The following is a 15,161-nucleotide window of genomic DNA, read 5'->3' as shown; positions in this document are numbered from 1 at the left end:
TGTATGTCTTCTTTGGAAAAAATGTCTCTTCAGATCCTCTGCTCATTGTTTAAGATTTTTTGTTTGTTTGCTATTGAGTGTAGGAGGTTTATTTTTTTAAAAAAATATGTTATTTTATTTATTTGAGAGAGTGAGAGAAAGAACACAAGAGCACAGATAGGGGTAAGGGAGGGCAGAGGGAGAAGCAGACTCCCTGCCGAACAGTGAGCCTGACACAGGACTTGATCCCAAGATGCTGAGCTGAAGGTAGATTCTTAACTGACTGAGCCACCCAGGTGCCTCAAGTTGTATGAGTTCTTATTATATTTTACATATTAACATTTTATAAGATACATGATTTGCAAATGTGTTCTCATTCAGTAGGTTGCCTTTTTATTTTGTTGATGGTCTCCATTGCTGTGCAGAGGTTTGTCATTTTTTTCTTTTGTTATCTTTGCTTCCAAGAAATAAGTGCCATGACCAATGTCAAGGAGATTACCATCTATGTTTTGTTTTTAATGGTTTCAAGCCTTACATTCATGTCTTTAATCCACCTAAGTTTTGTGTATATTATAAGACAGTGGTCTAGTATTATTCTTTTGCATTTGGCTAATTTTCCAAGTACCACTTCCTTTCCCCATTGTACATTCTTGGCTCATTTGTCATAAATTAACTCCCAAACATGAATTTGTTCTAGACTCTATATTCTATTATATATGTGGTTTTATGCAAATGCCATACAATTTTGATTACTATAGCAATGTAATATGATTTGAAATCAGAGAATGTGATTCCTCCAGCTTTGTTCTTTCTTAGGATTGCTTTTGCTATTTGGGATGAGATCTGTCTAGCTTGTAAATTCAGTGCTCTCAGAGTTATATTCTATTTCTATTAACATGTCTAGCTGACAAATTAATTTAGAAAAACTTATCAACTGTTAAGAAAAGGAACAAAGCATTCATCACACTATCAAAATAAGCTGTGTATTCTTTCTATCCTAGCCCTTGCTCTGTAAAAGAAAAATAATCTCAACAAAGCTCTATATTTTCTAAATATATCTATTTTGTGGCTACACATTTCAATGACAGGATATCCAAACAGAGGTGTTCATTTGTATACATAAAATACAGCCAGTATCTAAGAGTATCTTTGATTTCAAGTGACTTCAAGAAGTCAAGGTGATCATTTTTGGACACTTGCACAAACTTAAAGTGGTAGGGGATCTTTTTGAATCCTAGAGAATAATTTATTAATGATGCTTAACTGATGTGTAGTGCCCATTTTGGAGAATTGGTCTGAACCATAGTTATTAACCATTATAATTCTATTTACTGTAAATTTATTGAAAACTTACTATATGCTAGGCATTGTTCTAAGAACTTCCTTTTTTGGGGATCCCTGGGTGGCGCAGTGGTTTGGCCCCTGCCTTTGGCCCAGGGCGCGATCCTGGAGACCCGGGATCGAATCCCACGTCGGACTCCCGGTGCATGGAGCCTGCTTCTCCCTCTGCCTGTGTCTCTGCCTCTCTCTCTCTCTCTCTCTCTCTCTCTGTGACTAACATAAATAAATAAAAAAATTTAAAAAAAAACTTAAGAACTTCCTTTTTTGGTAAGATTTTATTTATTCATTAGAGACACACAGAGAGAGGCAGACATAGGCAGAGGGAGAAGGCTCCTCTCAGGGAGCCTAATGTGGGACTTGATCCCTGGCCTCAGGATCACACCCTGAGCTGAAGGCAGATGCTCAACCACTGAGCCACCCAGGCATCCCAAGAACTTTCTGTCGAATATCTCCTTTAATCCTCCCAGTAACACCTGAGGTGTAGATACTATTCTCCTCACTTTACAGATTAAAAAAAAAAAAAAAAAAAAAAACAGGTACAGAGAAATTACGTAGTTTGCCCATGCTTGGTAATTTCTGTGAGTCAGAGGGTTTAGATTGATTTCAACCTGGAAGCAAACTTGAAGATCAGAATGGGTATAGAACCCCTGATATAATAGGTCAGTAATTGTAGATGATTCCTCTCTAGCTATTTATATCCTAAGCTGAAAGACTAGTTCCAAAAATCAAGAAGTGCTAAAAGAAAGCAATCATAGCTGTTCATTTTAGGGATATAGAGTTAATATAAATTATAGATATTATAGATCTATATATAGAATTAATATAAATTATATGTATATATGTACACTATGACATCCATTCCCACATTAACACTATATTTTGAGGAACACCTAGAATGGAAATATGATAGAGTGGTAGGAAGATGATGATTGCATTGAATTGATGAGTTTTGTCTGTGTCTATCATTCATCAATCATACTTATTAATAAATACCTATATTATATGATGTAGGGGTTTTCTGATATTTAGCAGAAAATGTGATACTATCCCAACTTTTATACATTTAAAAGTACAAATAAAAAGTCAAGAGTATGAGAGGGAATAGATATAAATTACTTTCACTTTAATTTATGAACCACACTATTAAAATGATTGACATGTGCATAGCTGTACATTATTTAATGTATACATCTCAATGAGTCTGGAATTATCACCACCATGGAATTATTAGCACCATCAAGTCCATAACATATCCACCACCTCCCATAGTTTCCTCCAAACCCTGTTATTATTACTATTCTTTTTTTTTGTGGTATAGACACTTAAGAATTTACCATCTTTGCAGCTTTTAAATGCACAGTAGAGAATTGTTAACTCTAGGCACTATGTTATATAGTAGATCTTTAGAAATTATTTATCTTACATAATTTAAACTTTATATACTTGTGGCCATCAATTCCCCATTTCCTCCCCCACCTCCCCAAGCAGTCACAAGTCTACTTTCTGCTTCTATGAGTTGGACTATTTTAGATTCACATATAACTGAAATCATATAGTATTTGTCTTTCTGTCTTAACTTATTTCACTTAGCATAATGCCCTACAGATCCATCCACATTGTTTAAATGGCAGGATTTTCTCCCTTTTCAATGCTGAATAATATTCCATTGTATGTATATATCATAATTTCTTTTCAGTTATCCATCAATGGACACTTAGGTTGTTTCCATATCTTAGCTATTGTGAATAATTCTGAAAGAAACATGGGAGTGCAAGCATCTCTTTGACATTCTGACTTCAATTGTTTGGATAAATTTTCTAGAAGTGGGACTTCTGGATCATAAGATATAATTTTTAATGGAATCTTTATACTGCTTTCAATAATGGCTGTACCAATTTAAATTAACACCAAGAATATACCAGAATTTTATTTTCTCCACATCTTCACCAACATTTACATCTTGTCTTTTCAATAATAGCTGTCCTAACAAGTGTAAGGTGTTATCTCACTGTGGTTTTGATTTGCATTTGCCTAATGGCCAGTGATAAATTCCTCTATACATCTTAGTGAAATTTTTCTTTATGTGTAATGTACATCTTTGTATTATTCGTAGTTCACATACTATACATTTACTTGTATAAATATGTATATATTAAAAACATATTTTAGTACTTAGTTTTATGGTCACTTTTATGATCATTACTTAAAATTATGTATATTTTTATACTGTTGTAATAGCAATGATTTTATCTCTTATCCCTTCTAAATAACGTCCCTTTATTTATTCAAAAGAAGAAGTAGTTTCCCATCAGTTTATAGTGGCTGAATGCTTTGCATTACATTTTAAATGTTGCTCTGGAAACAGGCAATTAGTTATAAACTGGGCCTGCCATTGTCATTTATTGATGAAGAAACACTGATACTGAGTTCCTTCTTTTGTAAATTCAAGATAAGCTGTCCTCCCAAAGACATCAAGATAAGAGGAATCAATGTACATTGTCATTTTGACAGGCCATACTCTCCTGTTAGTTTACACATCTGCTCAAGGGGAGAAAACTACCAGATACTTTTGCTGATAATGATGAACAAGAGAGTAAGTCTTGGGATGGTATCTGAGGACAGCCTGTCAAGGCTGAATAGAAACACAATCAGTCGTTCTAATGAATGTCATTGCCCTACAGGGGGAGCCATGATGACAGCTGATTCCTCCCTGAAGTTTGAAGTCCTTGCTAATGACCTAACTCTAATTCTCAGACCCATCAGCAAGGATCCTACATGCTTTCTCAGGCCAGCAAGGTACTGTGAGCTATTTTCATTATATATGTTTTCAAGACATTACTCCTGTTTTGATAGCACTCTGTTCTGTTGGGGTAGGAATACCAAGGACAATTTAGTTGCTCCCAGATGTTATGGAGAAAGGACTGGGTCATCTTAGAAGTTGAGAAAAACTGATAATTTTTACTACAGTTACTGAAAAACTTAAATGGTTTGTGGGGGACAATATTAAATTAATACCATTTAATTAATTATAAATGTATATATCCACCATGAATTTCAGCTTTCACAAGTAGCCATGAAGCCCAACTCACGGACCTAGTCTCATGAAATAACTGTTATTCATGACTTTCTTTTTAGGAAGTCAAATGAAAAGCAAAGATGACTCTATTTTCTTAACTCTTTTCACCTTCTTGTGTCAGAAAAATATCTAATTTTTTTACTACTACATTAAACAAATGCAGATGTATTTTTACAGACTCACTGATCAGAACCAATGTGTTAAAACCAAAGGCATGATTATTTTATTCTTAAGTCTGAATTTTTTTGTTCTTAAGGAAAAGATAATTTTAATAATTAACAGTTAAAACCAATAAAAGAAGTACAAATATTACCCCAAACAGTATTCTAAGGGAATTTTAGGTGAATCATAGGCTATTTTTTACTTATGTGAAATAAAGAGCTAGATGGATAAATGTTGATATATGAATGGTGGTCGCTGACTTCTATTTTGCTAAAGATAAAAATTTATGATACGTGCACTGCTGGATTTTTCTTTTATTACTGTTCTTGTGGTGGTATAGGATAAAAATGACAAGCATATTGAAAACCCAAAATTATTTTCATTGCTGTTGTGGTTTTATAAGGTAATAGGGATCACTGTATTATCAATAGAACTAATGGCAGCCATTCCAATTGTGAATACTGACTCCGTAGATATTGTCACAGTCAATTTTGTATCGATGGCCTATTGGGCTGAGTTAGTGAGACATGGCCCATGGAGTGTAAAGTCTTTCAGAATCTTAATATAAGGCTAAAGAAACACATGCCAAAAAGATCTATAATATAAATATGCTGAAGTTACTTTCATTCTTCTACATTATTCCCTTTATCACTTGTATTAATTCTGTTCAAAGGCAAAATAAGATATAGATAAATAGCCAAGAATTAGTTTTCATAGTCTTTTGGGAAAATGCTACTTAAAAGTGATTATTAGTTCAACCAACAAATCCCACTGAATGGGTTCCAATAAAGATATGCTTTGTACGGAGATACAACTTACTAAAAAAAAACAAAAACAAAAACAAAAACAAAAAAAACAAAAACAAAAAAAATTATCCTGACAAGGAATGACTCTGGTCTTGCTTTTTCCTTTGGATTATTAATATAAATTGACTTATGGTTTCCTGAACCTGAATTTTACTTGGTTTTAATTTATTTCTGATAGCATAAAGAAAGAAAACAGCTCTTGCTAAATTATTCTTCATGTTGTTTAATAAGAGTGAGCACTGCACCACGTTATGGCTCCTGAAAATCCATTAGTCTATTGTGAAATATATAATTATAGACTATTATGAAAATAAGAAATTTTTATTACACATATGCATTTGACAGCCTGCAATTAGTTCAGACTCTCTAATTAACATATGTTTTACTTAATGGTGAGTGATTAGGGATTATCATTTAATTATGGATAATTTCAAATACTCTTCTATTTTTTTTTTTTGTGAATCTTAGAAATAAAAAATAAACATTTGTCAAGAGCAAGAAAAGTGTGCTTTCCTGTTTTATTTTTGTCCGGTACCAAGAGTTATTATGAAATAAGTAGTAATAAAATAGCTTTCCTCTGAGTAAATTGCTGAGTATTTTTTGCCATATATATCCTATCATATTTATGAATGCTGCTATTCTTTTATATGAGTTATTCATGAGCAAATTTGCACATAAAGAAGAATCAATAGTACAGAGAACTATAGAAGTGGTTGTGATTTGCATTAATTGACTACCATTTTTTTCCCAAGTAGTTGTTCTAAATACTTGGATTCATCAATCTACCCTAATTAAAAGAATGTATTTGTATAATCAGGTTACAGACAAATTATCCTTTTTAGTATAATAGTACCTGACCATCTTTGAATAGTTCATTTGTTTTGTGTAATGTTTGATGAACTCACAAAAGTTTTTCTACTTTATTGATGGTTTTGCTATATCTCAAAGATAAATTTCTATGTTTAGAAAAATGTATAAACAGGAAAAACATGAAGCATAAGAACCCATTTCTTCTATATACCAAATGAAACTGCCATCAAAGTAGAAGGCTTTTGAAATGTTCTTAATTGTTTTCTCTTTCTGCAAATCCAGAGTTAATGGGAGTAATTAATATTTTTAAAATCAGAATATCCTTATTGAGGTTTCTAGGTGAGGGAAAGATGTTTAGTAATTTCTTGTAATATCTGTCTTGGTATTTATGGTTTAATTTGCATTTTTGACATACATTGCTTTAAAAAATCCACATATTAAAAATATAATTAAGTTTGGGCTGTGTAGACGTTTGCTAAAAGTAACTAATGCCATAAAGCAGACTTTTAAAAATTGGAGGTGGGGAGTGAGAATTATCTACTGTGTTTGTATTTAAAATATAAGTGGCCTACTTAACTGTATTGCTTCTCTGTTTTGAAATAAACCTCAACAAGAATGCTAGCTGAATGGCATGTACTGAGTAACTTGTGGGGGCGGGGGGTGGTCAGGGGAGCAGAATAATGGTCCCAGAGATGTTCATACCCTAATCCCTGGGACCTCTGAATATGCTACTTTCTAGGCAAAAGGGGTTTTGCCAGTGTGATTAAATTAAGGTTCCTTGAGATGAGGAGATTATCCTGAATTTCCATGGTGGTTCCGGTGAAATCACAAGGGTCTTTATAAATGGAGGAGAGAGACAGAAGAGTCAGAGGGAGATGTGACTAAGGAAAAACAGTCAAGAGATACATATGGTTGCCTTTGAAGATATGTAGGAACAAGGGAATGTTTTTTAGGTGCTGAAAAGTACAAGGAAACAGATTTAGCCAAGAACCCCCAACAAGGAATGCAACTCTGTCAATACCTTGATTTCAGCCCTGAAAAAACCATGTTAGACTTTGACCTACTTGCATATGTTTTTCTACAAGGTAAAACAGAGCCATAAGATAATACATTGGTGTTGTTTTAAGCTACCAAGTTTGTGGGAATTTATTATAGTGGCAGTATATGGCTATTATATAGCAGTATAGAAAACTAACAAATATTAACTACAACTCCAATATCATGACACTACTAGCAATAAAACAACTAATATTTATTGACCTCTTAATACAGCACAAGAATTTTGCAAAAATCTAATTTAAATCTCACAACAAATTTATTAGCTCCATTTGAGAGATGTAAAAATTGAGATTCTGCATAAGCATTCAGGAAGTCTGACTTCAGCAAATTCTTTCTAGATGACTTTCTGTGCATTTCCTGTTGGGTTAATGGTGGGTTAAACAGAATCTTCTTCTGGTTCAGTTCTGGTTATTGGAAATCTTTCTAAAAGGCTTTCTAAGTTTAATATTTATCTAAACTTAGTGTAGGGTGCATGGCTGGCTCACTTGATTAAGCATCTGCCTTCAGCTCTGGCTCAAGTCATGATCCCAGAGTCCTTGGATCCAGCCACATCAGGCTCCCTGCTCAGGAGTCTGTTTCTCCCTCTCCCTCTGCTCTTCCCCCTGCTTGTGCTCTCCTGCACTCTCTCTCTCTGAAATAAGTAAATAAAAAAAAACTTTAGTATGTATCTAAACTTAGTAAAATATAAATTCTTCTTTTGGAAGTACCTTAAAGTACCACAAGATAGTAATTCAAACCACTAATTCTTAATGAGTAGAAATGTAGGGGGACCAATGTCAAGCCTGGGTCAATTTTAAACAGATTCGAGGACATAGAATTGAGTCTGGAGCCTCAAATCACCCTTTTCTTGTCCCAGCTTAATAAAGTGTGTCCCTTAATTGAGTTTTATATTATTTAGATTTCTATCATCCAAGACTCTAAGTATTTTGCTCGAGATAAAAATAGTCTTTTTATTGCCTATCTGACTCCACCCACCTGCTTTATCCCCTTATTATTTTTTTAAAATCTGTAACATATTTTATATATCTGAGAATAAGGCCATATTATATTTACAATATAGCAGGTATAATGTATTTCTAGTAAACTTGTCTGCACAGGAATTTTTCCTTAACTCCCCCTATGTTTTTCTTAAAATCTATTTTTAATCCTACCAAAGTTTGCTATTTTTTTTTTACCTGCTTTTGACCGTCTGAGTCTGATGAATCAAATCCACATACTTTTCCTAAACAGGTCTTTTTTTCTTGGTTTATATTGTGTATAATTGTGGACTGAAATCATTTTCTTAGACTCATTTCTCATTTTCTTGACACCTTTTACTATGTTAATACCCTTCGACTCCAGTTTTTCATTTAGATAATATCTGATGATGACAGCCATCGCAGTATAAGTTATATACGAGATAGTAGGGAGTGTATTTTGATGACTGCTCCTCTACACAAGACAGGCTATTAAGTCTTGTCCATCTTGGCTGATATCTTTGTCCACCTAGCTTAAGGGGATTACTGATTCCAGTTTCCTGACTCTCATGTTTCCCAATTGCAAATGGCATTTTTAGAAGCTACATAATAATGTTCATGAAAATAATCATGATTATCATGGAGGGAGTCACATGACCCACAGTTTATCATCAGGCACCTCTCCAAGGCTGAATCATACAGAGAGGTATTTAGAACTTTTATATAATTACTCAGTTGGCATCCTATAACCATTATAGGTTTGTAAGGGAAAGAATCACAAAGAAGAAGGTCAGGCCAAAAACCCAAAACAAAGAGAATAAGACACTTAGAAATATTGGGGATTTGAACCTAAATTTCTCTGTGGACTTCTGGCCTCAATGAGTTGATTATTTACTAGTTCACAAAACATGGTCCCCAGACTAGCAACATCACTATCACCTGAGAACTTGAAGCGTTCTACTTCAAACTTAGTCAAACTCATGAAAAGGTCCAGGAATCCGTGTTTTCACACTCCCTCTGAGTGACTGTGAGGCATGCCAACATCTGAGACCAATGGAGCAGATGATCCTGGGAAAGCTAGGATTAGAGTCTAGTTAAAGCATTTTTTTATGATGCCTCCTTTTCTGTAGACTGTACCCCAGCTATTGGTTATCCTTCAGAGAGCAGAGTGACCTCCCAGGACAGAGAAGCAGCCACAGAACAAGCAAAACAAAACCAAAACCAAAAGTATAAATTATAAAAAACAGAGAGAGAGACTTTAATAAGAAATACCACATAGGCAGAAGCACTTTTAACTTTTTTTCACATTGAGAAATCTATTGCTGAAAACAATGAGCCAAGATGGTCCTCAAAGCTGGCCAGCTGGACATAGGATGTTTTCAAGTTGCTATTTTATGACATGTACTAAAATATCAGAGAAGTAAGTTAGAAAAGCTGTCAATTAATTCAGGTTTCCACAGATGATTTGTCTTATTCCTAAGAAAGTTGCCACCTTTGAGTGAACAAATAATCCCCCTGATTGTTGCCAATTTATCTTTAAGAAGTTCTTTTGTGGCTCTCTATGCAGGTTGTCCTATGCAAAACAGCACATCTACCAAACCCAGCACTTGATGGTTGCAGACAGTTAACACTTTGAAACTGAATAATGCATGATGTGTGACGTTTACTAAGAATGAGTACATTTTATTAATTAAATATTTTTATCATGCCCCTTACATTTTTCTGTTTTGGAACATTGCAGTTTGATGACAATATATTTAAAATTCTATGTTATAATCACTGCATCTATTCCTTATATCAGATTTAAATAGAAGTGTACAAATTTTATTAATAAAAAACTTGTTTCTGGCTATTAATACTAAATATATATATAAATACTGGTGAAAAGAGAGTCATATTTTCAGCTTTTCATGCCACATGTCTCCATTTGTCCTCCTCTAGACTTCCAATGAACATTCTTCTTCATGATGGGATGAAAATGGAGACTTTCATAGCATCTGGGGTGTAATCCTTGCCTATAGCATCTTTGTGTAGTATCCAAATAGTTCAGTGGGAACCTTTTTCCAAATGTTTAAGGGTAATACTAGTTGAGGGAGTCTCCCTTTTTGTGTAAAGTATTGTAATATCACTTGATATCAAGTTGATATCACTTGTCCTAGTTTTTCCCTTCTAACCCACCTTACTCCAAGCTAAATCTTTTTTTTTTTAATTTTCTGTAACTTTCATTAAAACCTTCATTAGGTGTTCATTATCTGTGGGCTATGTCATTTCTATTTCATCTCTTATTGTGCTCTTACATCTAGATTTTAGAAAACTGATGAGTATGGGTATGTGTGCTCATGACAGATCTTGTCCTCTACCAGGAAGTATATAAAACAACACTATCAACATGGCACATCTTCCTGGAGTGTCATTTTTACTCTTTAATAGTAGTTTAAATAAATTTTATAGTTACATTCAGTTTTAAAATAAATCAAGAGTCTTCCATGCTCATATAGGATTGCTTTGAGGTCAGTTTAAATTCTTCTGTAAAAACATCTGAGAAGACCAGCACCATATAAACTTTACATTCCAGCCAGCCATGCTGGCTTTGGCGTTATCTCACCTTAAAGCTGTCTAGACTATGGTTCTCTAGGTAAGGCCCCCCATGCACCAGGGACAATCCCTCTTTCTCCTCCTTTTCAGGAGGATTCACCATACAGCACTGCCGAAGGGTAGGTGAATTGTTGTACAAAGCTTGCAAATTCCAAAAACTCCTCTAGATAGCCACATTTATATAACTTGCATGGATCAATTTGATCTGACCATCTCAGACAGGCTACTGAACCAACAGCTACTACTATAGGGATGTCAGATATGCCTCTAAATTGTTGAAATTCTTCTTGATCATCACTGGAACAGGTTCCCAGACAAAACAGAAGTTTTTAAAAACCAATATCCTAAAACATGTAAGAAGGTGTTGAGTATGACTTTTTTTGGGGGGAGGAGGAGTAGTGCTTATAACTTTGGGTTTAGTCTCAAACCAATTACAAAGAGGTAAGTCCATCCCTATTTTACAGAAAGCACAAAACTGCTGTCAGATATTCCTTCCATCATTGATGAAGGAACCAGCCTTTCTGAGAACCTCACCTACCATGCCATCTAGCCTACAACCAGAAGACAAAACTAGAGAAATGTTGGTTAGAGAACAATATTTCAGAGTATTAAGTTCTTTCCCAGGAGGAAAGTGCTGTGTTGGGCCAAGAGACTCCCAACCCTAAAGTTAGAAAGGAGCTTGAAATAATTCAACTTTATTGAGGTAGTTTTTGATGTATACAATAAAATGCACCATTTAAAATGTGTAGTCTAATGAGTTTTGATAAATATATACACGGATAGAATCACTACAATCAAGAGTAAAACATTTTCGCCACCCCAAAAGTTCCATCTTGTACCTTTGCAGTAAATTTCAACCCACTATAGGTCTTTTGCAACACTTATTTGCTTTCTGTTAATATTAATTAGCTTTCTCTATACAGCAACTTCACTGATTATCAGGGAAATGCAATTCAAAACTTCAGTAAGATATCACCTCACACCTGTCAGAATGGCTAAAAGCAATACAAACAACAGGTGTTGGTGAGGATGTGGAGAAAGGGTCACCCTCTTTTACTGGGAATGCAGACTGGGGCAGCCACTCCCAAAAACAGTATGGAGTTTCCTCTAAAATAGAACTACCCTATGAGCCAGTGGTTGTACTGTGGGGTATTTACCCAAAGGATACAAAAATACTAATTCAAAGGGACACATGCACCCCAATGTGCACGCATTGAAGTTCGCTTTGCAACTTCAATAGTAGAGTTATGGAACCAGCCCAAGTATCCATCAACTGATGAATGGATAAAGAAGTGGTATGTATAATATGTATGATGGAATATTACTCAACCACAAAAAACAAAATCTTGCTGTTTGAAAAGACATGGATGGAGCTAGAGTGTATTGTGCTAAACTGAAATAAGAGAAAGACAAATACCATGTGATTTCACTCATATGCGGAATTTAAGAAGCACAACAAATAAGCAAAGGGGAAAAAAGAGAGGCAATGAAGAAACAGACTGATAACTACAGATGACAAGCTGATAGTTTCCAGAGAGGAGGTCAGTGGGGAATGAGTTAAATAGGGAATGAGGGTTAAGGTGTGATAAGCACCTGATGTTATAGGGAAGTATTGAATCACTATATGGTACACTTAAAACAAATGTTACACTATTAACTGGAATTCATATAAAAACTTAAACAAGTTTTATATATAAGGAATCAAGTAGCATGTGCTTCTAGCATCTATTGTCTTTTGCACAGCGTAATGTTTTTGAACATTATTAAAGTTGTTGCCTAAATCAGTATTTACTCCTTTTTATTGCTAAGCTGTATTCCAATGGAGAAATACTACATTTTGTTTAATTTTTACCGATTGATGAATAATTACATTTCCAGTTCAAGGCTATTATAAATAAAGTTGCTATAGACCTTCATATGCGAATCTTAGAGTGAACATGGGCTTTCATTTATTGGTGTAAATGGGCTGGAATGGCAATATTGTCTGTTAAGTGTATGGCTAACTCCATAAGACAGTGTCAAAATTTTTGCTAAAATGATGTGTCACTTCACATTCCCACCAGCAATGTATGAAAGTAGTTTTTCTACATTTTGGCAACATTTGATATTGTTAATCTCTTAAATGTCATCTTTTCCATGATTTTAGTTTGCATTTCCCTAATGACTAATGATGTTGGGCTCTTATTGCCCATTCAAATATTTTCATGTGAACATCTGTTAAAATCTTTTGTTTTCAAGGTCAATTGTTTCTCTGCTTATTTTTGAACTTTAGGTTTTCTTTAAATATTCTAGATACAAGTCCTTGATCCTAAATGAGAATACATACGTGGTATCAATATTATGTGTGTGTGTGTGTGTATATATATATATATATATATATACACACACATATATATATATCTAAAATATCAATATATAAATTATATCCTTTGAGAAGCAGAGGTTTTTAATCTTTATGAATTCCTTTTTATATTTTATCTCTTATCATTTTCCAAGTCCTAAAAATTGTGTTTTTTTTTTTTTTAGGATTTTATTTATTTGTTCATGGGAGATGCAGAGGGAGAAGCAGGCTCCATCCCTGTACACCAGGATCACACCCTGAGCTGGAAGGCAGATGTCTGCCCAACTGCTGAGCCACCCAGGAGTCCCTTAAAAATGTTTACCCTCATCACCCCATAGGTTCTCCCAGAAGTTTTATATATTTACTTTGCAAATGAAGGTCTATGATTTACTTTGACTTTGAACTAATTCTTGAAATGTCTTTTTTCAAAATCATTTATTGACAATCCATACTTTTCCCCTTGAGTTACCTTGGAACTTTTGTTGTATGAATATATCTCTGGACTCTGTTTTATTGCAGTAACCAATATAAAAATCCATATGGCAATAGACAGTTTATTGATAAGTCTTGAAAACAGGTGGTATAAATCTTCCAACTTTGTTATTTTTTAAAGTATTTTGATTATTCTCAGTCCCTTTAATTTTGATGTAAATTATGTAGTCAGCTTGTTCATTCTTATAAAACTATTGGTATTTTATTTGGAAAAACTGACATCCTAACACTATTGAGTTTTAACAATACTGATCCATTAAAATGGTATGTCTTTCCATTTGTTTAGATCTTTTAAAATATCTCTCAGCAATGTGTATAGCTTTTAGTGTATAGGCTGTGGGCATTTAAAAAATGATCTGTAAGTATCTCTTGGGTTTGGATGGTTGGTATTGGAAATTCTCTCTTTAAAAAATTGTATTTTCTGTTGCATTGATTCTTGCATTTTAACCATATATCCTGAGACCTCAACAAATTCACTTAGTTCAGGTACTTGTTTTGAAATACGTGTAGTTTTCTTTCTGTACACACAATCCTGTTTCCCAAGAACAGTGACATGTAACTTCTTTCAGTTCCATATGCTTTAATTTTTTTTCTCTTCTTGCATAATTCTATTTGCTAGAAACTCCAGTGGAATATTTATTAGAAGTTTTAAAAGCAGACTTACTTTTTTTTCTCCCAGATTATTCCTACCAGTATATCATTTACATATATAATTTACCTATAACATTATGTAATTTTAAGGTATACAACCTGTTAATTTGATATATATTGCAAAATGATTACCACTCTAGTGTTTGCTCCATTATGTCACTAATTATCATTTCTTTTTGTGATGAGAGCATTTAAGGTCTACTCTTGGCAACTTTCAAGTAAATAATATTGTTAACGAATCATCTTATAACTGGAAGTTTATATTCTTTGGCCAGGCTTTCCTATTTCTTATTCTCAAAGTTAATAGAGGAAGACTGAATGTCCCTCTTTAAGTATGACATTAACTGAGGTTTTTCACAGATTCTCACTATTAGATTGAGTTTCCTTTTATTCTTGCTTTGCTAAGAAATTTATTTAAAAGGTGTTCAGTCTGAATAAGAACATCTATTGAAATAATTGTTTCCCCCTTTATTCTGTTAAGATGGGGAACTCTTGTTTTCAGCTGTTAAAGCATCCTTGAATTCCTAGAATAAATGCTACTTGGTCATGGTATCTTTTTAAAATATGTATTGTGGACTCAGTCTGATACTTTGCTAAGAATTTTTGTGTCTCTGTTCATGAGACATACACTGGCCTTTAGGTTTCTTTTCTTTCTTTCTTTTTGTAATGCTCTTTTATTTTATAGTTTTTCTTTTTGTAATGCTCTTTTCTTTTTTGCTGAAGGTTTGTACTTGTCTGGTTCTAACATCATAAGACAACTTAACATGTGTTCCTCTATTATTTTCTTGAAATCATTTGTGTAGGATTGCTATTGTATTTTCTTTAAATGTTGTAGGTTAAAGCAAAGAAGTTGTCTGGGCCTGAAATTTCCCTGTGGAAAGATGTTAATTGTA

At 33.8% G+C, this 15,161-nt stretch overlaps 1 long non-coding RNA gene across 1 annotated transcript in view; it reads left to right on the top strand.

Annotated features, from left to right (window-relative positions):
* LOC144288258 (uncharacterized) overlaps nucleotides 1-14,695 on the top strand; it is a 61,611-nt gene extending 46,916 nt beyond the window's left edge. Inside the window, exons 2-3 of the long non-coding RNA XR_013356231.1 lie at nucleotides 4,002-4,116; nucleotides 13,311-14,695. This is a non-coding gene — a long non-coding RNA (uncharacterized LOC144288258). The remainder of the gene's footprint in view (nucleotides 1-4,001; nucleotides 4,117-13,310) is intronic.
* Nucleotides 14,696-15,161: the final 466 nt, after the last annotated feature.

The sequence above is a fragment of the Canis aureus genome, chromosome 18 (genome assembly GCF_053574225.1).
Source record: "Canis aureus isolate CA01 chromosome 18, VMU_Caureus_v.1.0, whole genome shotgun sequence".
NCBI lineage: Eukaryota > Metazoa > Chordata > Mammalia > Carnivora > Canidae > Canis > Canis aureus.
The sequence above is the reverse complement of the archived record's forward strand: the minus strand, read 5'-3'. Positions and strand labels throughout refer to the sequence as shown.